We start from the raw sequence: 23,131 nt of genomic DNA on the forward strand, positions 1-23,131 counted from the left end.
AATTTAGCTACTCAGGAGGTAGAGATTTGGAGGCTGGTGGTTCCAGGCCAGCCAAGGTGAAAAAAAAAATTAGTGAGACCTCTATCTCAGCCAGTAGCTGGATGTAATGGCAAGCTCCTGTCGTACCAGCTATGCAGAAAGCATATATAGAAGGATTGCTGTTCAGGTCAGCCCAGGCATAAAACGTGACCCTATTTCCCCAAAAAAAGATTCAGACAGTAAGTGCTAGGGGAATTTAGAGAAGGGCACAGTTAACATAAGCAGAAGAGGATGAGTGGAGGAGGGGTTCCTCAAATGATGTGACAACCCCAAAGGACCTAAGGTTTGGATAAGCAGAGAAGAGAGGGAAGAACATTCTACAAAGACCTAGAACTAGGAATGATCATGTTGTATCTAAGATCAATGGCTACCATCTGATCAGAATGATGTGATATGTATTTAGGAGTTTAAAAATTTGAAAGCTACAGCAATTTTTCCATAGTAGCTCATCATGACAGTAAATAAATTCAGTTCCAGTCGAGTCCAGGGAGGGGTCGTCCAGATACTGCTCCCTACCCATGGGTACAAATATGTCTATTTTTGCCCCAAGTTTGAAAAGAAAAAGATAAGGGGAAATCCCAGGGCTTTGGAACAAATAGGCTTAGAAATATTAGAATTTCTGGGTTCTGTTTTCAGTTTTGGTTACATTTATTTTCTGAAAACACAACAGTATAAGTTATTAACCCACTTCTGAATTAGGTTCTAAGTGAGAAAAATATACAACCATCCCCCCATCTCCACTACCAAGACTCCCACAAATTCATCTCTTTCTAAATATGGAGATGGTTGGAATTAAGACACCAAGTGTTCACAATACTGATTTCACTCAACTACCCTCTTTCTCTCCAACTACCCTCTTTTACTCCCTTCCAGCACACACTATGCTAGAGACAAAGTATTAAATGATGTTGTTTTAAAATTATGATAATTTTGGCTCTTGTAGTATAACAAGAGAGGTAATGTTAATTGCCTATAGTTTTCAAGCTATACAATACAACTTTTTATTACCATTACAGTTTTTTTTCTACTACTTGGACAACTTGAAAATTTTCCAATGTGTTCAATGACATAGTTTTAAATTTGTACAAAATTGAGGTGAATCAATATTTAAAGTGAGTTTTAAGAGGGTAAGTTAGCCTTCTAGACAAATTTCCCAACTTCCCTTAGCTCCAATTTGGACTTTATAAAATTCATTTTACTAACTTGTGGAGCGTAGAAGATTTGATGCTGATGTTTAGCTATCTCAGTGCTGAAGTTTAGGAAGGCAAATGGAAAACATCCCCATGGGCTCCTGGGGCTGCATTATGCAGCTCCAGGTGACGGTCTGGTCCACTGATTTAGCAGATTCTTGTAGAGAACCCATTTTATAAAAGATACAGCAAGAGGACAGATTTTTCCCACAACGGAATTATATACCCACACACTATCACCCTACTAACTCATCTCACTTTTAGAAGGCAACAATATTAAAAGCCAGGAATCAAAGAGGAAGAAAGTTCAGAATGTGGAGAGTTCAATTTACCCTTTTATGCGTCATTCAGAATATCCCAGGCCCTTGGGATCTTCTTTGAGCTTAATCTTTGAATAGTACTACCCATGTGACACTCCCAGTAAGCACTGGAATTTCAAAGTTGGGAAACTTAGAAATAAGGTTGATAGGAAATTCTTTGAAACTATTTCCAGAGTCATCAAACCACAGTTCTTGCCTTAGAAGTTTTGTACAGTGTCTTCTTGCTTTCATTCACTTGTTCATTTATCCACATTTCTTGCATGTCTACTGTAATCGTAGCAAATTCAGACTTTACACTCAGATTGTTCATAGTCTAGTAAAAGAGACAGGGAAGTCAATATAACTTCCCAAGGCAGCGGAGACTGCTGGGATGTGATCAGGAGCAAGTTGCTAAGGGTGATGGGAGGTGACAACAGTGGTCAGAAAGTCTTTCAGAAACCCGTGGTGTCTGGAAAAACTGAAGGATGACAAGGAGTCATCCAGGCTGAAAAGATGTAAAGAGGCTTTGTGATGGAGACCAGTATTTCCAGAGGCAGGGAAGCATGACAAATTACATGTGACCGCTGCAAAAATAGGAAATGTGACAGAGCAGGAAGAGAACAGAATGATTTGCAAAACTCCCCATTCAGAGTGACCGACAAGGATTCTGGGTTTCATAATCTCACATATTTTGAGTGTTTCGACCTGTGGAAGTCAGGAGCCCATTTTAAAGACCATTTCCTTGATTTTCAGTCAGGAAACATGAGGTTAGACTGGTTCAACATGCATAACTCATCAAGGCAGAGATTCTGCAATGGAAGAATCTCTAAAATATGACCAAGAGTTCCACCAAGATCATTTTTGCTTTGTTTAAATAACAAACCACTTTTTTCCCACATTCTGTACACCTAAGGCATTGCTTTAACGTGTGTGTAAAAGCCAGTCTATTTTAAAATTTGCTGTCCCTTTTCACTTTTGTGGAGCAAAAAAAAAAAAAAGCTGATTCAAGAAAACTGAGAATCTTATGATAAAGAACAAGGCAACAAAATGAGTCAGTGCAGAGAAGGAACTTGAATGAAGCTTGGTTTGGGCTGAATCTTTGGGGTTCTGTGAAAAAAAGTAAACTCTCTGGAACCTGAGTTGAACTTGTGCCATATACATGAGTGGAGTCTGGCCAGGGGTTGACTCCAAGTGAAGCGCCATGACCAGAAGTCATGCTAGCAGTGGATATTATATGTTCTTGAAGATCACATAATTCATTGAGCCATTTTTGTCCATGTTTCTTTCTATAAGCAAGTACTAGGAGCAAGAACTATGGCTATGCTTTCTTCATCATCTGTGACCCCAGGTCCAGTAGGAAGATTTGTTTTCTTCTCTAGAGCAGACTTCAGTGATCATTTTATCCTAGTACCACTAGGATAAATGCAGTAGTGAGAAATCACCTGATTTGTACCCTGTTACCATGATGCTGACTCTTACTTCTCTCTCCAACCACCCCACCTAAGCAGCTACCCTTCCACAGGTGTGGATCCTGAAGCTCAAACAATCTGAGTAGGAGTGGGTGTGGGTAGGGGGGAAGGTCTTTAAGAAAATGAATACAAATTTAGAATAATTGAAACAAGAAAAGAAATCACAATAGATTACTGAAGCCTTGGAGATCTGGGACTTCATCTAAAACCCTTTTTAGACGAGTTACCGGAAATGCTTATGTAGAAACACTTCCTGATTGCATTCTTGGTGCACCTATCATACCGTACAGGTCCTGGCCACTCACCACTCACAAGTGAGGGATCTGAAGCATACGATGTATTGGCTTCACAGTTCATCCAGGTGCAGTGCCGCTGGTGAAAGCCATAGAATGGCTTGGATGTAAGTCCTGATTTGCCACAAATGGTCTCAGGTTATGCCTATTATACTTGGTTAATAATTCCCTTTGCATTCCATCAAAAAGTCCTGGTTTGCACATACTAGATACGGTCACCCTGTTTGTTTTGGTTTGCTCTGTGACCACATAGGCTTGACCCAGATGGGAAGCTTTCAGTTCTAACTTCAGCACCTTTGCTGGCTTTCTGGACCAGCTGTACCTGGCAGAATCTCTTTCCTAATCTTAAAGTGGGGGTAATTGCATTGACCTACTTACACTGGGCTGCAAGGAAGGTTCTGTTCTGTTGTGTGTTTTTCTATCTTCTTAAAGGGCATTGTTTCAGTATTATATAAATTAAAAAATTTTTCAAAATCCATCACTAGTATGTATGGCTTTTTTCGCTTAGCAATCACAGAATCTGAAAATAATACCATCTAATCCAGTTGAGTTAGCCCTCTGTTATGTTTTTGTGAAGATCCACCCATCTTCCTGAGCAATCTGCAGAGTGGAGCAGCAGGACATTCAGGTCTACTTAAAAAGCTCGTTTGGGTGTCTACCTTGGGATAAAACATGCCTCTGGATGTACTGGTGGAGCCAAGAAAATTAATCTGGTTAGAAACTTGGCCTTGGTGGGTTACACTGCAGCAGTTCATCATTACTGAAGAAAGGCAGAAAAATCTTTGCCCCCGTGCAAAGCTGGTCCAGTGAGAACGTCAAGACACATCCCTCCTGGGCATGCAGCAGAGTTCAACTCTACACTCAGAGGCCTTGAGTCATCGCGTCAAGCACAAATAACTTGCCAAAATCACATGCAGTGTTGAGGTAACATCAAAAAGTTAAAGCTTAAAAGGTAGTTTCCTCTGAGTGCTGATTTGGGCACATAAACAGTGGTGTGGTTAATGCCACTTTATGTTTAAAGTAATTATACTGCAGACCTGGAACGTGGTGATGTGAAAGTCCCATTGCAACAAACAAAGTTGATTCTATCAGCAACCTCTGGCGAGTCAGCTGGACTGGGTGGATGCTGCTTCTCTCTGAAGTTACTATCTCCTACTGAGGGCTGTCTTTAGGAATGTCAGAACATGAGGACAAGCGTGCATGCAGTGCCCAGCTCTCTAAGGCTGGTGCCAACTTGCAACCAACAATACATCTGCAACATGGCTTGGGGACCTGAGCCCATAGCACTATAATCACTGATGCTCCATGGAGCCCTTGGGAAGCAGCTGAGGCCCATAGGAGCAGCGGTGGTCTGGGTTTGGGCATTACCCTGTCTTGCCAGGTCACTCAGGCAGGACTGCCACACTGCTCAGCAAGCCAACAAAATCCAGTCCTTTGCTGGTGGAGTGGGCAGGTTTTCCCAGGAAGGGTGACACCCCTAGGAGATGAGAAATGGTGGTTGTAGTCTGCTGGCTCTAGAAGGCCTGACTGAAGGGGCCCAGACTGAAGGGTCTGAGTGGTGTGAACAGTTCCAAATAGGACACAGGGGACCATTAATCCATTTCCACTTAAGGATCATCCCTTTCTCAGAGAAGGGACTCAGTCATCACTCCTCTGCCCTTCATCCTGGCATCCAGTCCTCAACCCTGTGCCAAATCAGTGGAACTTTTCTTGTAGTCTGGGAAGAATCATTTCCCTTTATCCTATAGAACTTCCTTCATAAGTTACTGCTGGCAGCAATATCTGTGCTAATTAGCTGCCCTTGATGGATTTATTTCATCCAGTTGTAAATTTTAGAGGAGAAGTTCCCAGACCAATTTAAAAGTAGAATCCACAGACCAAGCTGAATGGGAATCAGGTTTGGATGACCTCCACAGAACTAGTCAAGCCAATTCCCAGCGAGGCCAGTCAAAGTCATAGAAGGATATCTTAAGTAGACCATTTAGTTCAGTCGCTTCATTTTGCAAATGAGAGACCTGGGGCTCATAAAGGTGAATAACTTGTCTTATCACATGACTCTTCGTTGGTCACCTCGGAAAGTGAAAAGGGTATGGGTGGCACTTTTGGCTGCAGGGAAGACAACTGTTTGTCATCTGGAACAACCTGGATACAGTTGTCGTAAGAAAAGGCCTTCCTATTGCTCTCAACTTTCCAACTTTTTCCCCATAAAGTAATATTAAACCCTAAAGAAAACACATGGAGTCCAGATGTTGGGCTATTTCTGATACTCCAAAAAGTATCCAAAGTAGCTGACATAATTTTGGTAGGTACATTGGGCCAGCTGCTAGGAACACGAAGCTCCCCAAACATCCAGACTGATGTGCTTTAGGCTTTAGTCAAATACTGTCCATTAGCTATACATCTTCATGCTGAGCGTGGGGTAGTCTCTGAATCCCTGTCCATCTCTGGTAAGAGATGGTTCTGTGAGGTCGGGGTGCTAGGGAGTATTGGGGTATTGGGAAGAAATCTTTCTTTTCATCCTATGACAACTCTTCCAAGTGTTTTTTTCTTTATCTATTGGTCTCAGACTTATTAAAGGAAAAGACAGGAGCTCATCTCTCCTCTCCTCCTTTCTCCTCTTCTTTTCTGTTTTCTTTCCTCTCTTCTCTTCTCCTTCCTCACTCCTTTCCCCTCTCCCTCTTTTTGTCCCTCTTCTCTTCTTCTCCTCTTGTTCCTTCTTGTTCTTCCTTACTCCTCAAAGCCCAACAATGTTATTTAATAAACAGCCATCTATAGTAGATGCTTGTGTAAGGGATACTGTGTTAGTTGTTCACTTGTTGAACCCTGGGCTCCTGTGCGTTTATTAAAAACAGTGTTTCTTTGTATTTCTTAGATTCTGCAGAGATGTAAATTCATGTTTTAATGTAAATATATGAAGACTTTTCATTTACTGAATCATGACCAGGTAGTCTTAGTATGAAACTCTGAAATCAGAAATTCCTGATGTATACAAAACAGTAGGTTCGAACGATGGCCAAAGTAACAGTCAAGGGAATTCTAAGCTACCTGATGATTGAGTGTATTTTTTTGTCGCACTGTCTCTCTATATACAATGTCTAACTTCTTACAACACACAGTGGGCTCCATAAGGGTGGACACCATGTATATTCTGGCTCATACAGCCTTGTGAATAAACAGATAATCACTGTCATGCATTTGTTGAATATTTTATTTTAGTTTAAAGTGCATGACTGTCCTAATACCATTAAATGCATCTGCATATCAACCAGATGATTTTATCTCTCTTTTAGTGATAACTTAAGAAAAATAAGATGGTGGAGTGGCTCAAGTAGTAGAGAGCCTGCCTAGGAAGGGTGAGGTCCTGAGTTCCAGCCTCAGTACCATCAAAAAAGAAAAAGAAGCTAACAAAGGTGGATTAAGGTCTTCAAGTTCACAGATGCCTAATAAACAGAACAAATAATAACAATGATTAATATTTATTGCACTCTTATTTTTATTAATGTTTTTGATTGACATATAGTACCTCTACATGTTTTTGGGGTACTATGTGATATTTCACTGCAAGCATGCAATATGTGATGATCAGATCAGTGGCCTATCATGTCAAACATAAATAATTTTTTTGTGTTGGAAGCATTTAAAATCCTCCCTATTTTATTGCTGTCTTATTATGTGCCAGGATTGTTCCAGTTCTATTAACTCATTTAATCCCATCAACAACCCTATGAAGTAGGTCACAAAATCATCCTTCTTACTGAGAGGGAAGTTGGAGATACAAGGATGTTAGATGACTAGCCCAACGTCTCAAAACATGTACACGTGCCAGTGTGTCATACTAAGCATATTTCCATTATAGGTGCATATTCATGATGGTTATCTCACTGAAATGCAGTTGTCACATTGGGCTGTACTCTGCCAGGTTTCCCACACTGAGCAATACTTCAGGTAGAAGAATGACCTTTGATTTCTCTTCATCATGGCTCCCCTTCTTCTCTCTACATCTCCTGCCCCTGCCTTTCCCTTTCCTTTCTTCTGTCCCCACATCCGCCTGCTGTTCAGTAGTAAAATCTGTGACAGAGCCACTTTTCTGCCAGGCTATCATATATAAGGTCAACATTCCTACCTTCTAAAGGTAGGTCAAAATGTGTGTGGAGAGCAGGGAATTCTGCCAGAACAAATGACTCACTGTGTACATGCAAAGCGGTTCAATAGTAGGTGACTGCCTTTGCAAGAGCCATGCTGCCTATCCCTGGGGAAAACGGGGCCACCACATGCCACTCCTGAGATTTAAGAAATACTTCCTTAGACAAATGGAAACATCACACCCATTGTAAACAGATCTTGAGCTTTAGTTCATGAACATAAAAGGTGATTTTCCAAAACGGAATGGGGCGAAATGCAGTCCATGATATTTTAATGCTGTGTGTATTCACAGTAAGCACACACAGTCACCTCTAGGTTATTCAGCAGCTGATTATACAGGTAGTAGAATATCTGGTTCCTTTGCCCCTCCTAGTGGTTTGTTTACTTGTTTGTCTTTTTGGCAACATTCTAGTTCATTTGAACTTCCACCAGCAAAAATACAAGATTATGGAGGAACTGGCTTGCTTTCCGCTAAGCACAGCCTAGGCTGCATGGAAATGACTGTGCCCCTCTCTCAGGCCTCAGTTCCCAACAGCTGTGTTCTCCACCACTATCAGCCCCATAACCACCAACACTCACCTTAGAACCAGTCCCACAACTGGCCTCCTTCACTGGAATAGCACTGCTGCTAGGAGAAAAATATTTCAACTCTTGTAGATTCTCATAAATTTATTATCTCAAGACTCACCTGGTCTTTAAGACTGCTCATCCTCAGTTCTCCTGCTTGTTAACCTGACCAGCTGTTTCAATCCTTCACTGCTTTCTCAACCCCTTGAGTCTGAACCAGTGGTTTTCAACTGTGGTAATCCATGAAAATCACCCCAGGACCTTTTGAATATCTCAATTCCAGATTGCTTCCTACACAATTAAATTGAATTTTCCTGCACCGGATTCAAGCATCAGTTATTGTTTTTGTTTGTTTGTTTGTTTTTTTAAAGCTCCCTAGATGATTCCAGTTTACATCCAAGGATTAGAACCATTGCTTTAAGCAAATACCCTGTCACCTTTTACTTAATCACAGAGTGTAAAGGCATAAAGCACAGATATCTGAACTTCCCACCCTCTTACAAGCTTTTCTATATCCACTTTCAGCCTGCTGCCCTTCTCTCCAATCTTAGAGGTTGATGCATCCCTCTACCCCTTTTTTTTTTTATTTCAGAACACCTTGAAACCATCTGCTTTAAACTGAATCTTTCCCTTCAGATTATATGCAAGCTTAAGCCTCCATCATATTTACAAAGGTTTCCTGGGAGCTTGTCATCTCTGCCTATGTCTTCAGTCTCACATTGATCCACTCCCTACTTTGTATTCTGATAATCTCCTTGGAATAGTAGATTTTCTACCTCCACTAACTCTTACTAATCGTTTATAACTTAGCTCAGTCACTACACCCTCCATAAAATGTTTCCAAATTCACGAGCTGCATCAAGACTCTTCCTATCACAACTGGCACTTTCATTTGGAATTCTTTACTTATTTTTGCCTCCTCTCCTCCCAAATGTAAGCTCCTTGAGGGCAAGAACCATGTGATTTTCATCTTTGTTGATATCAACACTTGACTCTCTGTAGGCATTCAATCTACAGAATTGTGAAACAATTTTTCACCTAGCTTCCCAGGCAGAATAATAAAGTCTACATGGCTGTAATTGAATTTCATTTCTTCAGTTCCTCATATGCATTCCCATGGATAACTACTGTAGAAATTACCTGGAGCCATTACTGAAACATTCTTTGGGGTTTCATGTTATGACACAGAATAATGCCACATTTATTTGCTTAAAAATGGATTCTAAACAAATTTAATAAAGGATCCCTCTCATCAGCATTTCCATATCTCCAAGGTCCTTACCCCAACAACGATTAGTAGTAGTCAGAACAAATGAGAATCAACAGTGTGGCTTGTACTTTATATATAGTTTTAGAAATGAAAATTCATGCCTTGACATGGCTTTATTTTAGAACCCAGCAGCATTTCTCAGAGCTGACCTAACTCTGCAAAGCAGCTACAACAGTCTGGGCCACATTGCTGAACTTTCAGTGGGGACAGCTTACTGAAAAATTTCCATTTCCTTTCATTTTCCTCTTAAATTCTCTTTCAAAAGTACAGGCTTTTGGAGTACTCCTCAGTCATACTCCAAACACTTAGCTCCCTCAATGGAGTAGTCAAATCCCTACCCTGCCTGATTAATTAGCTGAGTAAATCTGAGAAACCTCTCAGCCTTATGGCCCTTCCTCCTGCCAAGTTTTAGAAAACCCATAGACTGCATGTATTCATAAACAGAAGAAAACACCTGTGAGCAATTAACCGCACACCCTTGATTTAGAGGCCCTGGAAATATACCGAAGGCCCTCAGACCCTTATCGCAGGTCTGTAATTATGTGAGACCACAACCAAACCATCCCAACAGTCCAATTACAGGAAGGGTCATTCTTTCAAATACAACAGATGCTTCCTCTAAAAATAATTCTGCCCAGAATTCAGAAAGACGTATTTCTGCTGAGGCTGCTGCTTTAGGGGACCCACATGTAGGAGTCTGAGAACAGAACAGTGCCTTAGGACAGTTCTCTGAAATATGTATATAACCAATGCATGGGGAAAGAAAACCATCAAGACCAATTAAAATAACTCACTGAATTAAAAATCCTATTTAAAATTATCAACTCAGAAAATGTCACAGTTTGTCAGTTTGTCAGTCCTGGAAACAATATCCACAGAGCTAATAAATCAAGTCTGCAACTAACACTGTGTCTCCAAAATGTCAAAATCCATCTTTTAGAGTGGACAGTCCAGTTGTGGGATTGCTAAACAAAAGATCTGTTTAATCCTTTCTTTTATGTGCAAGAATGAGTTCTTATCATTATATAGTATGCATTATATTCTACGTGAGCAAAATATTTAAAGTTAAGCATTGCAGCATTTAAGGAACTCATCTGTTTCCAGAATCAGGCTAAAAAAAGCAACAAACAAAACAAAACAACAAAAACCAAAGACCCTAGAAGCAGAATTTGTTAACCAAGTACAGATGTGCTTCATAGCTATGAGAATTTCTATAATGCTAGGGAACTTTTGGGCGTATGTGTATTTTTCAGGACAGGAGAGTGAGCGGTGTGTCTAGCTGCATTTTGCCTTACTGTAATCATGGCCACAGGTGGCCACTGAGTACTTGATCTGCTGTAGCACTCTTAGTTGTGCTGTAAGAGTGAAATCCACCCTGGAGTGATGGAAAGAATGTAAAATTGCTCCATAATAGTTATTCTATTGATTAATGAGGAATTATGATTTTTTTTAATACATTGAGCTAAAAACTATTGTTAAAATTAATTTCACCTGTTTCTTTTTACTTTTTAAAAATATTAGACTACCTAAAACTTCGTATGGGGACTGCATTATGTTTCTGAAGCTTTCATCAATTTTTCAAGGCATGCTTTCTCTTAGAGCATAAACACCATGCTTCAGCCTGCAGATACTGCCTTGGGGGCCATCTGATAGAGCCAGTTCCAGGGGACTGTGAAGCGGGCAAGGCTGACCTTGGAACACATTTGGAAGCCAATAATGTCACTGGCATTTTAGTGATACAGGTGGACCTGCCCATCACTTTGCTACGTGCACACAGATTCTATAATCTCTTTCCCTCCAGGTTTACAGTTATACCTATCCCCAAATCCATTTGGTTCATCTTCCTTGCTTTTCCATCTGAGAACTTTTGCATTTTCTGTCTGGGTCACAGCCATCTATGGGTTCCTCTGCTCCTCAATTCCTGGCCACATCCACACGTGAGAACACTCAATAAGACCTACCCATCTCTTCATGGTCACCACAGACTTGATCATTGTAACCTCCTAACTTACCTCTCTTCCTTTACATCATCTTCCTCATTACTGTTAGGGTTAATTTTTAAATCACAAACCTGATTAGAAAGTTTATATGGTTCAAAGTTTATACAATAAACCCATCATAGAAGCCAAAATGTTCCTCCATAAACTGCCTCAATTCTGGTCCTGAACCCACTCCCCTCTCCAGATGGGATCCAGCCACCCAGACCTGGTCTTCCTTCAAACCGCCCAGCCCTTGCACCTGCCTTTCTCTCCACCAGAATGTCCTTCCCTGCCCTTCCCTTTCAAAATTCACTTCATCTCCATCTCTACTCCAACCACCTCTGGACTCTTTTGTATTTCCCCATTATGACACAGCCCACATTGTATTGAAATTATTTGACTGAGACTCATCATTGCTATCTAGTATAAGGCTAAGAACTGGGAGGAACTTATTTGATAGCCAGAGAAATTATAAGTACTTTTGTTTGTACAGATCATTCCAGAGTACAGTTCTTCAACCTCTGCCTTTGAAGGAACCTTGCAGGTCTTAGAGGTTTTCTATCTCACCTTGTCACTCCTTGATGAGCAAACCAAGACCTACAGAGGTGGAATCATCATTTAGTGAATGTCTGTCCCCTCATTTCATCTTCATAATGACCTTTGAAGTAGGTATTTCTGTTAATACCCATTTTACAGAAATGAAAAATTAGACCTCAGTGAATTTAAGTAGTGTCCCCAAGGTCATGTAAAATTAGAGGTCAGGTAAAATTAAAATTCAGGTCTTCCTATATCTGGCTTAACTATCTTTCTCTTGTCTCACATGGCTACTTAGACTTTGGAACGCTCTCTGAGTTAGTCAACATAAACAAAGATAAATTTGTAGAAAGAGCTAGAATGTTTTAGCGGAAAGAACCACACTATGAGAAAGAGCCTAATTTTATCTGCAGCTCTGTGAAAATTATTAGCTGTATAATTAAATACCTGTTTCATCTGGAGTTTTCTTACCTGCCAAATGAAGAGATTTACATCAGTTGTATTTACTGTTATTATAAAATAAGGATAGATGTGAACCTGAAATTGGATATATGACAGTATTTAATGCACTATATTATCTCAGCTTGCACATTTCTAGGCATTTCTTTTGAAAATATTTTGTTTGTTAAAAAGTGATTGGTTTTAATTATGGACTACTTGAGAACTATAAAATAAAAGAAAAACATCAGTATATTGATATTTTATATAATCCTCAGTTTTTTCTATGCATTTTTGTTTGACATGCTTGTAATCACATAAAATTTTATCTGCCATTGCTTTTTATTTCACTTTACATCATGACATAACCATTCTCCCACTATTACTCTGCGTTCATTGGTGTGACCTTTCATGGCTATATAACAATCCATCAACTACTCACATTAAAATCTCAGTGTTGTTTGAGTGTTTGTTCCATTGCTGGCATGAAATCCAGCAACTGGTACTATTGACATCTTAAAACAAGCTCAGACACTCCTTTGCCCCTCACAAAGTGGTACTCCAAGACCTCCAGGTCTGCATCATTTGCATCTTGGGTCCTATCAAATGTCTATTGAGCTTAAATTTGCACATTAAAGTGAGAAAAAAACAAGGTTTCTCAACCTTGGCTACAGTTTAGAAATGCTTCGCAAGACCTTCAAACTCCTAATGTCCAGTCATAGCCTACCCTAAATTAGAATCTCTAAATGTGGGGCCTAGGCACTGGTGACTTTCAGCACAACCCTAGTGATCCCATTGTGTGCAAGAGCCATAGAGGAACAGAGTCCTCACCACAAACCAATCCAAGTGTGTTTATTCAACTCACCTCTCCAGTGCCAGGGTGCTGCCTACTAGGTCATTCTGTAAAGATCTACAGAGAATTCTGGTATGATGAGACCAAACAACAACAAAAACAAAGTACTTTTAAAGAAATTTAAATTTTTGTTTAAGTTTCCCATTTGTGGTTTTTCCTTTTCTGACCCTTCCTAACCTCCTTCTCTGCTTTTCCCTTCTCCAAAGAGATTCCTGGCTTTGGCTCTCTCTGGAGATTGTGCTTGCAGAACACAAAAAGTGGTTTTCCCGTATCACATAGCTAAGACACCGTAGAAGAACCAGTCACTTTCTTCTCAACAATTTTATTTGCCACGCCACATTCTCCTGCTGACTCCACGTCCAATTTTTCCTATGCCTGCATTTAAGCAGCTCAGTGGATTTTGAAACTGTCTACACAAATGCCACAACCATAGGCTGAAAGAAGTCAAGGTCGTGGCCATTAACCGTTTTCATTGTTTTCTTTTTAATCAATTGGTCACTTCAAAAACAGTCACTTGCATTACCTTGGGAAGCTCTTGTATCCCAGGCCTATTTATTGGTACCTTGGTACCTGAGGTGGGGGGAGGGGGGTTAATATATATTTTCACACCAGAAGACAGTGTGTTTCCCTTTTTGCTTAAACGAGGACCATACTACATACTCTGAGTATTCTGACTTTTGTAGAGAATGTTATAATGGAATGTGGCACATAGCATTACATTTGGCCAAAGTATAGTGATTTTAAAATTCCTCAAGACATATAAACTTAATTATAGGAACATTAGGAGTTCTGGTTCTATTAGCCTTCTAATTCTAACCCTAATTTCATGTTTCTTTTAAATTTAAAGTTTCTTATAAAGTTTTAATTTTAACTTTTTATTCTAAATAGGACCAAAAATTTTAACATGTCTCAGTAGTAAAGGCCAGATGAGTGTGAGCACTTGCTTATTTTTTCTGCTTAGCAGCCATTAACATTGAAGATTTTTTTAAAGGCATAAAAAGAGAATGGGACAGTGGCTATCACATTACGAGCAATTAGCAATTTTTTTGGAAAACATGGTTGGAGGAATGGTAGCCCTGAAGGATGGTGCTGCAGTAGTTACCCTCTGATACCCCTCCACCTGTAGGTCTGCAGGTCAAAGGCTTTCCTAGAACTGAACCTGTGTATTGCTCAAGAGAGGGGGGACAACAAACCTGGGGACAAATCAGTGATCGCACAGAACTATCCACTGCAACTGCAGCTGGAAGCAGAGGTGGACCACTGGTGTTTGATGCTCATACCAGGGAGACACTACGGCTACGTGCAGCTGAAAGTGAAAAGAGTCAGAACGCAGTCCTACACGTGAACATGACATTCTGGCCCAAAATGTTTCAGGGGCTTCTCCTCTTCTCCTTTGCCCCAGCAAAGGGCCAGGAATAGGCTTCAGGTTCTTTGAACCCTGCAACTCTGTGTTTATGTGCATTTGGAGATGAAAAGATCTATAATTTGTACTCGTTCTCGAAAAGGTCCACGTTAAGTGTCTAAGATCCACAAAGACCAAGTCCTAATCCTGACATGAAAGGTGAGGCTCTGCGCAATCCAGAGGAACCAAGCAAGCTCTCTTGAGCCAAATCTCTTGCCAGTCCCTATGCCCCAACTTCCCCCCTTCAGCGAACATTAAATGCCAGTCTCAGAACTTCTCACCAGTCTCCCACATGCTGTAAGCTCTTTAATACCTCTTTGATTGAACGCACGCCTTTCACTCTTCCAGGAATGCTACTCCTCCTTTGCCACTTGCTCTGCCCTCTATGCCTGGTGATTACCTTTTATCCTTTAAGAGTCAGCAATAACATCACCTCTGCTGCTGTGCTCCTCCCTCCCTCTCCTTCTCAGTGTTTTTCTCCACCATTTCCTGAACAATCCATATACCCATTATGTAGGGTAATTATTTGCTCATGAGCTGGTCTCTTCCACTTGCCTGTGAACTCTGATGCACAGACCTTGGCCATGACCTGGGACAAAGCAGACAACATTGATGCAGTGAGTGACAGAAGGAATGACTGCATTTAGCAGCTTGGCCAAATGACTCCTTGCATCTCACAGAGAACCTGTAAGTCCATGAGAGGCTGAACTATTGAGGAGCCAGTTTTCCTCCTCAGGTTGTTAGCATCTCTTGGTCCAAATATACATTTCTGGCTGATTCCTATACACCTTTTAAGACCCACTATTATTTTTTAAAAAGAATAATCAGAACACAAAAAGAATACTTAGAAGTTAAAAATGTAATTGGTGACATAAAACATTCAATAGGAGGTTTTGAAGAGCGAGTTGGAGAAGTATAGAAAGCAAAGAAGAATTCAAGGCTGGTATGCGTGCCCTCTTTGAGGTATCCATGACATAACCTTGTCAGAGGTTATGTCTTAATGGATGAACTCCCTCAGAGCAGGGATTAGTCTCTTTCTACCCTGTCACCTATCCAAGTGTTTGGCACATCGGAGGTGCCAACATACATAGGTATTGAAAGGATGAATGCAAATGCATGAATGGGGGAAGGTTAGCTTCATTTGAACTGGGCGTTGAGAGGAAACTCTGCAGTGACTAACTTTGAGATTTGAGAAAAAGGTGGGCAAGGGAAAAATTCCAGGGAGTCTCCACTTAGAGAAAGATCAGAATACGGGCCGCAGGCAGGGTCCCAGCTTTGCTAGCATGCCTGAGGAGGGAAAAGGTAGCTCTCTGGGCAGACACAAGTGGGTGGAACATCAAGAAGAATCCAAGAAAAAGAAGGGGAGGAAGATGCTCTCTCAGGAGTTGATATTTCTTGAGGAATTATTTTATGCCAGGTTCTGTGTTAGCACTTTCGTGCTGTCTCTCACATAAGCTTCACAACCCCAGAAAGGAGCTAAAATGACTACTGCGGTAGTCTACCCTTATCTGCAGTTTCATTTCCCCAGGTTTACTTACCCACAGTCAAACATGGTCCAAAAACACCAAATGGAAACTTCTAGAAGTCAGTAATGCATTTGTTTTTAAATCATTTTTATGACAGCACATTGTTTTAATTGTTCTATTGTATTATGCGATTAATATTTCTCTTACTTTGCCTAGTTTATAAATTAAACTTTATCATGGATATGTATACATGGTATAAAACACTCCGTGTTGGGCTTTGTACTCTCCATGCAGATAGGGAAATTACATCCGTCTCCTAGATGAGAAGGAAAAGGTGAAGAGATGATAACTATCTGATCCAAGATTTTAGAGCCAGCAAGTTATGGGCATGGGATTTGAAAGAAAATCGGATCATGTCTGTGTTATTTTAATACTGGGCTCCTCTGGCTGGCCTGGGCACTCAAGGCACACCTCCTGTGGTTCCTGTTTTCCTGGGTCCTCCCCGCCCAGGAGCCAGGCACTCTGCAGATCAGGACTCCTAGCTGGGGATCACACAGCTCCCTCTCCCAGCCTACGCAGTCACTGTCTCCCTTTCCCAGAAAATGGCTGTGTGGGAAAGTAAATAGCTGGGTTTGGGGCATAATGGTTTTCTTCTGTTTTGTGTTACGGGATCTGATGCACAGAAAACTGCCTAGAAGCCCAAATAATTACAGTAAGACGACTCTGCTTCTTTCACGTGGCCACAGCAGACAGGCGGGAGCCCTCAGACTGCAAAGCCAGTGCTGTGACCGGAAGATGGGAAAAGGCAGGAACCCAGAATCAGCAACGTCTGACAGAACCACAGGCACAGCGTGGCACTCACTGGGCAGGAGTGGGAAAAAGGACCCGCCTGCAAGGCCAGTGACTTGTCTCACTTAAAAATCACTTAATAAAAGCTCTATAAGACCTACGATTAAGAGGGGAAAAAGCAAATTGTGAGCCAATTCACGTAGCAGGGTATCATTTATATCAGGAAAAAAGCCCACCAGATAGTCTAGAATCTGGAAGACACAGTGATTGTCTCTGAGGAGGGCAGGGGAAGATCTAGGTTTTGCCTATATTGGTTGAAAATTTCATAATACTATGATAATCATGTATTATTTGATACATGATACATGTATTATATTGATGTTAAATCACAGAAATTAAGAAAAAAATTATAATGTGAAAGATGAACCTTGTCATTTCTGTCTGTCAAGACTAGAATTAGCACCTCAGTGACAAGCAATTTCTTCTTTGAGCTTCAGAACCAAACCCCATTGAATCTCCTCTGTGTTAAACTAGATGCAGAATTCACTGTCCTTGTGCAATACAAACATTGCTAGAGTCATAGTTCATTTTGAGTCAAAAGAGACCAAAGTGATCATTGGTCCAAACACAGGGAAGTCATCTCCTTCCTCTTCCTTCCTGTTTGCAGCATTATTTTTTTCTTTTTTATATTTTTAAATCCCCCAGAGGGGTGCACCATTCCTAGAGGTACTGCAATACTAGGTCAATGCGTGGAACAGTTGGAGTAAGCTCCTATTTCATCTCTCTGCTCCAAAAATCCATTTAATATATTGTCCTCGGATAGAGGACTATCAGATTTAAACTGATAAGAACAGACACTACACTTGATTTTAGCCAAAAGGCCGAGAAGCAATTGCAGCATTCATTATAGACATTCAATCTTACCACTACTTGGAGGGGACTAATTCATGGGTCAAGCCCAGGAAAGCCAAGGTCTCCTAGAACTTAGCCTAAGGCCAGATCATCATTATCAGGCAGGAACTGGGACTACAGATTGTCCTGGTCCAATGCATGGTGCCCAGTCAGTGTGTGCACCTGTGTGTGGGAGCTTGAGAGGTGGGCACATGTCATGTATGCACGAGTTTGTTTTTGTGACCATGTAGTGAGTTTTTCTACCTGTGTACAGGTATGCATATGTATTTGTAAGTGTTTACATGTGTGTATTACTTAGTCCAGGTGTGAATCTGGGTGTGAGGATGTGTGTGATAAGAAGATCTTTCTTTTCCTAGGCCAGGATCCCAAGAAGGTGTTGCCAAGTTGTTTGAAGACCTCCAGCTACCTTCTTGACTCTCCCTTCAGAGTACTTCTGAGCTCAACTCAGAAGCAAGGGTGTGGGAGAGGATGGTATTTACCCTGTCCTAGAGACAACATGACCCATCTTACTTCTGGCTACATCAGCAATTTTCAATGAAGACACCGATTTCTCTGATCCTCTGGAGCCAATAGCATCTGAGTGATTAAGTCCCTCTACAGTGGCTCAGAGTAAGAGATCACAGGTTCTGAGACTTAGGTACTCTAGCTCCTCCTGACCAGCCATTTCAATTCCCTTTGCAGGTGAATAAAGTAATATTATGTGAGTCTACCTGAATTCCCCTTCAACAGGTCTCAAAAGGTATAGACACTACATCACCAATCATTGCAAGGTGCACACACTATCACCAATTATAGAAGGGGCCTAGCTATAGAAAGAGTCGAATCCCATAGGAAGTTAATCCTGTGTAGTTTTAGTCTACTCTGTTCACTTTTCTGATGCCTCACTGGAGTACTTTTTAAGATTATATATATATATATATATATCTTCCCTTTGCGGCCTCATGAGGGACATTTAAGTAGAACATACATCTTTTGTGGTAGGACATAAGCAGCGCAATTATATAGACTCTAAATACTTCAGGCAAACACATTAAGAGAATGATTTATTTCCATTGTTTCATGTAGCAATGGCCTGCCTGTGCAAATCCATCCTAAAATTAGAATGAATGACACAATGCAGAGAATGTATGTAAAGAAATATGTGTGTAAATTAACCTGCAGCTGGGCATCAGTGGCTGACACCTATAATCCTAGCTACTCAGTAAGCAGAGATCATGAGGATCACAGTTCAAAGCCAGGCAAATAGTCTGCAAGATCCTATCTCAAAAATGCCCAACACAAAAGAAAAAGGTCTGGCAGAGTGGCTCAAGTGGTAAAGAGCCTGCCTAGCAAGCATGAGGCCCAGAGTTCAAACTCAGTACACAAAGGAAGGAAAGAAGGAAGGAAGAAAGGAAGGAAGGAAGGAAGGAAGGAGAGAAGAAACCTGCAGACAGGTAAACAGCATAGACAAAGTAGTGAGTGTATAATGAATTAGCGGCAGGCGGGGGGCAAGGTAGGCAGGGGTGGAGATACAGCAAACTTCATGAAAAGATGGCTGTGATTTTGTTTTGCTTCATCCCTCATGTGGCTTGAGATCACAGCTCCTGTAGGCCATGAACATCTCAAGGATATAATTTTAAGGAGTGGACAATATCAACATACTAGTAAGCAATAGTTTAAAAGACTGACAGTATATAGATAAGGGAAGAGCCTACAAGAATGTAAATGTGGAAAACAAACTCTCAGAGTAGTATTTCTTTTAAAACAAAATGAACTAGAAGGACTAAAAGAACATGGCACGCTACAGTTTCCACTCAACCTTATCCTATCCAAGGGATGCTCCTCAGTGTTTGTTGGAAGAAGTACAATGTGACATCCAACCTTCTCTTCTCCTCTCCCATTCTCTTAAGCAATTAGCATCTCTTCTAACTTCTTACTTCTACCTTCATCTTCTCCAAACTTACTAAAATTTTGTAGGTAACTCTTGTTATTCCTGGCTCAATTATAGCCAACAATTTCCTTAAAATGTAGTTATTACATTTATAGTATAATTTCCTTCATACTAACCCTGTGTGTGCAAGCATTCCTTAGAATGCTAACTGCTTACACTGGATAAAGTGTGCTGAACATAGTGACTGGCTAGTCAATGCCTTGTCCCAAAGTCATTGCTCTGGAGCAGATGTGTCTCATACATCTTTGGATGCCCAGGGCTTTTCATATAACAGGCACTCAAAACTGTTGTACTGTGGACTCTTGAGACACTGCTCCTCTGAAAACCTGCCCCATCACACACATACTGACATTCTGCACAGGGCCACCCTCCTCCCCTAGCAAGCTAGCTGTCTCCAGTTGCTGGAGTATAATGGAAGCTTCCAGGCCAAAAGACTAAGTCAATGCCTCTTCCCAACCACTCCACTTCCCATTGTCTTCAGGATCCTTGACCTTCTCAGCCTCTCACTGCCCTACTGTTCACTCACTCACCCTCCCTGCTCCTTGTTCCATATATCTCACCTCAAGGGCTTTCTTTTTTTCATAAGAGAAATCACTGTGGAGGAAAGGACATCTTTATAGCCGAAATGTTCCATGAAATACCGGCAATCAACAGATTTTTAATGCTTATGTTCCTGTCACCATGTGAATTGTCAGTTGTTTTGTGTGCATTTCTCATTTAGTGCCTGTAAAAGTACTAACTAAGAGAATGTCACTTTCCTTATGTGAGAACTTGGAAAAGCCAGGCTCAGAGAGTAAACAGTTCAGTCCAGATTACATAGCTAGCTGCTTGCACACTTGCTTTTGAACCCTGGTGGCAGCTGAATGACAAGGGCCTTGCTCCACTGTCCCCTAGGAGAACTTATTTTTTACCGTAAAAAAGGATAAGAATAGCAAATGTATTACAGTTTTATTCTATTTTTCTATTCATATCTAGAATCAGAGGAAAAAAGCTTTTCATTATATATATACATAAATACATATGTATTTCTTTTTTTAATAAAAGTAGTATGTGTATACTGAACTCATTTAGGAAATGCAGAGAAGCAAAAAGAAGAAAAAAATTATTCACAATTCTATCACTCAGATATAATGCACCTAAGTGTTCATATAAACCTTTGAAGATTTTTTTCGATTGGAACATTTTTTATGGATTCATGCTTTATAAATAAATATACTTCCATGCCATTTTTTTGGTCTGTTCAAGTTGTTGTAACAAAATACCATGTACTGTACAATTTATAAACAACAAATATTTATTTCTCACAGTTCTGAAGTCTGGGGAGTCCAAGATCAAGGTGCAAACAGATTCCAAGACTAGTGAGGACCCAAGCTTTTGTTCATAGGTGGTGCCTTTTGTTGTGTCCCCACACAGTAGAAGCACTAGCTAGCTCTCTGGAGTCTTTTTTATAAGGACACCAACTGCATTCATTTGGGCTCTGTCTCTATGACTCAATCACTTTCTCAAAGTCTCATCTAATGACACCATCGCCTTGGGGATTAGGATTTCAGCCTATGAATTTATTTTGGGGGGGCACAAACATTTGGACCATAGCACAACAAATGATTCTACATCAATCAAACGTATGGGTGCACTACACTTTAATCAATAGCTTGTGGTTGGTATGAAGTTTTGTTCCATGCATATTAATATTATTGGGAGGAAAGTCTTCCTAAATATCCCTACATTTTATTATTGTTTGAAATACTATTTGCTGAACAATATTTATGAATGTTAAAATCTATTCACGCCAAAGTATTAAAGCTAAACAGAAACAAGACGTTTTCTCTAAATCTGGGATTGATAGAATGTCTTTGAAAGGGGTAGGCAGTAAATATTCCAGGTTTTGCAATCTGAATGGCTCTGTCGAAACTACTCAACTCTTACCATCATAGCATGAAAGCAACTATAGGCGTACGTACATGAATCACCCAGGCTGTTTCAATGAAACTTTACTTACAGACATTGAAATTTGATTTTCATATGCTTTTCCTATGTCAGAGTTTTTTACTTTTTCAAACCATTTAAAAATGTAAAAATTACCCTCAGCTTGTGTGCCGTATAAAAACAGACAAGAGAGTATACTTGGACCACACTTGCTCCAAATCATCCTTTCATACTTAGAGATGTAACTCTACATCTGTTTCTAGCCACAGATCAAGTTACTGAATTAGTGAAAGTCCACTTTCCCAGCTTTCCTTGTCCTGGATTTAGACATCCCCATACACACACACCTGTAGGCAGCCACCCTCCCCCAGAGTTCCGCAGGTTCAAAATTACTTCTATTTTCTTACTCAATTCTATTTCTTGGAGAATCTAATTATCTGACTGAAGTAATTCACATGAAGGAGTAACTGGCAGGAACCAGCCCTCCCTCTGGGAATTTCTGCTTAAAAGAACGTGCATAAATATGACTAACTGGATGTTGAGGAAGACCTTGGTGAGTGGCAGGATATCCAGCTCTTCATTCAAGAAGGTGGTTTTAGTGTTAAGGGGCTTTCCAAGAAATAACTAAAATAACTCCTCTACTGGGTGCTTACTACTGAATTGGGGAGGAGGCAGAGCAATTGTGGTACAAGGAAAATTAAAAATTCAAATCAGAATAGTAATTGCTAAGAAAATGGTAAGATAAATGAAATGGTCAAGTTGTGATAGAGCCTGTTGCAGTTGCTTCATGCTATAAACCGAGGCACTAGAGGACATTTTTCTGTGACCTTTGCCTTTCATCACCAATTCCATTGATGACAGACAGATAAACATCCAAAAGCTGTCCATTTCTAACATATTTCTGGAAAAATATTGTTGATAAAGACTTCCTCTTCTCATAGTAATTTCTCTTGTGAGAAAAGAAAGCCCTTAAGATGAATTATATGTATCGAGGAGCAGGAAGGGTGAGTGAGTGAACACTAGGGCAGTGAGAGGGTGGGAAAGCCAAGGATCCTAAAGACAATGGGAAGTGGAGTGGTTGGGAAGAGGCATGGCTTTGTCATTAGGTCCCCAGCTTGACTAGATTGATGGGGGAGGAAGGTTGGAACTTACTTATTTTTAGCTTTAATACTTTTGAGTGAACAGCCTTTTAACACTCATAAAATGAACAAACTATTTCTTCCCCTCCAAAAAATATTAGAATGTAGAGATGAAGAGATATTCACCCCAATGTTACAGATACTGGCTTCAAGAGATCCTTGGGGTCCCACTGCTTTTATCCAAAAGCACTACTTTATGGTTTTACATGTGCATAAATGATCAAAGAAAAATTCTTTTTTTTTTTTTCCATTAAGCAGTCAACCAGGCTTACAGGCAGTTCTTGAACCTTTCATTAAATTTGGAGAGGTTTGTAATGCTCCAAGCAAAAAGCATTCCTGAGTCCTGGAGCAAGGGGCGGGTGGAACCTGGGAGTTTGTTCACTAACTCTAGGCAATCATTGGCTAAGCAAAGGAAAAAATGGGTGATGTGGGTTTGAGGTGAAATACACTCCTTACCCCCAGGAGGAGAAGAAAGGGAAGTTATCCAGACTGG

General features: G+C 40.5%; 1 protein-coding gene and 1 non-coding gene across 4 annotated transcripts in view; both read right to left on the reverse strand.

Annotated features, from left to right (window-relative positions):
• The window catches only part of Frmd6 (FERM domain containing 6), a 224,189-nt gene that overhangs the window by 98,156 nt on the left and 102,902 nt on the right, over positions 1-23,131 (reverse strand). The gene's annotated exons all lie outside the window — the stretch shown is intronic.
• Positions 17,436-17,624, reverse strand: LOC141421940 (U2 spliceosomal RNA). The gene has a single exon (XR_012446621.1). It is a non-coding gene; the product is annotated as a U2 spliceosomal RNA (small nuclear RNA).

This window comes from Castor canadensis, chromosome 3 (assembly GCF_047511655.1).
Source record: "Castor canadensis chromosome 3, mCasCan1.hap1v2, whole genome shotgun sequence".
In the NCBI taxonomy this organism is placed as follows: Eukaryota; Metazoa; Chordata; class Mammalia; order Rodentia; family Castoridae; genus Castor; species Castor canadensis.